This window comes from Pediculus humanus, genomic scaffold, assembly GCF_000006295.1.
Source record: "Pediculus humanus corporis 1103172107384 genomic scaffold, whole genome shotgun sequence".
NCBI classification, from domain to species: domain Eukaryota; kingdom Metazoa; phylum Arthropoda; class Insecta; order Psocodea; family Pediculidae; genus Pediculus; species Pediculus humanus.
In genome coordinates, this window is record NW_002987011.1 from 10,005 (window position 1) to 11,978 (window position 1,974).

Consider the following 1,974-nt stretch of genomic DNA (forward strand, 5'->3'; position numbering starts at 1 on the left):
TTATTATTATAAGTTATTTGTATTAGTTTTTTTTTTTTTTGTAATTTTTAAATAATAAATTTTTTTTTTTTTTTTTTAAATATTTTAAGTTTTTATTATTATTATTATTATTATTTTAAATTCCAATAGGAAATGTTTGTGGATGAAACGAAACGTGTTAATAAAATTATTATTATTATTATTCAAATCATTTTTTATTAAAATCTCATAATTAATAAATAAAAATTGCTTTTTTTTTGTCTTTAAATAATAAAAAAAAATAAAAATAAATTTTAATTAATACGAGTAATAAATAATATCAACGAATTATTAATCCCTCGTTGACCGTTTTATTTAATTTTTTATTCACACGAGTCACATAACAATTATTATTATTATTATTATTATTATTATTCATTTCATTTTAATAAATAAAATAATCAATAATAATAATTAATAATAACATTTTTTTTTTTTGGCTAAGAAAATCAAATGTACATATATATATAAAATTTTAACGGTTATTTCCGTTTCCTTTTTTTTTCAAAATGGAGGAAGGATGAATATTAGGAAGGGGAAGAGGGGGGGGGAGGAAAACAAACAAAAATATTCGGTATTTAAAATTTAAATAATATTAATTTATTTAAATAAAAATCATGGTGACGTCATTTTCTTTTTAAACTTTTTTTTTTTTTTTAAAAAAATTATTTATTTAAATTATTATTATTCTGAACGATAGCAAAAAGTTTTCGTTTTTATTATTTGCTCTCTCTCAGAGTCGTAGGTAGTAGGAGAATTTAATTATTATTGGCACGTAGGAAAAAAAAAAATTGTTTTAATTAACACACAACCGTGAAAATTTTTGTTAAAATTTATTTTAGAGTGTAAAAAAAAAAAAATTTTTTTTTGCTTTTATTAATGATTGATATTATTATTATTAATAATCAGGTACGATTTTTTATTTTACTTTTTTTGTGGGAATCTTAAATTGTTTAAATTTTTTTATGTTTGTATTCAAGACAACAAACAATCCAAGGTAAAAAAATTTTTTTAAAATTTTCCTTAAGAAAATTTCCTATAGGAAAATTCTAAAATTTGAGGACGTGATGATGATGATGATGATGAGTGATGATGTTTTACGTTACTTAATAATTTTTGCTATAAAAAATAAAAATTTACCGTTAAAAAGAAAGAGGGAACAATGACCTTTAAAAAAAACAAAAGTAAAAGTGTTTTTTTTTTATGTCAATACAAACGAATGATTGATTGATTGACTGATTGGAAAAGGTTGAGGTTAAAATATTTTAACGATTAAATTTTTTTAATTTTAAAAACTTTTTCTTTTTTTTTTAAGTAACTCAAAAGTAATAATAATAATAATAATAATAATTTCATCATCCGTAATAAATCTTTCTTTCTTTCTCTCTCTCTCTCTCTCTCTTTCTCTCTCTTAAAAATCGCGGGTTTGAAATCGTCCAAGAGTGAAATAGACTTAAAAAGAAAAGAAAAAAAAAAAATTTTTTTTAAAGTTTTCCTCCTTTTTCAAGTTCGCCATATTGAATTTATATTCGCAAATTTTATTAGGACGTTTATGTCCTTTAAAAAAAAAAAAAAAAATTAACATAATTTATCCCTTATTATTATTATTATCATCATTTTTTTATTTTTTTTAAAGCAAAAAATTTTTCCTTCATTTTCTCTCTCTTTTTTTTTTCTTCCTCTTTAAAATTTATTTAATTTACTATAATTAAATAAATAAAAATTTATTATTATTATTATTGTTGTTGTTATTAATTAATAACGGTTATATTGTAATGATAATAATGATTATTTATAAATAAATTCCCAAATTAAAAATAATTTTTTGTTTTTTTTTTTTTTTAAATGGATCACATGATGTAATTTGACAATTGTGGTAAATTATCTCTAAAATGTCTCTTAGGACTTGTAAATTTTGTTTTTTATGGGGGGGGTTGTGGAGGGAAGGGGGGAGGG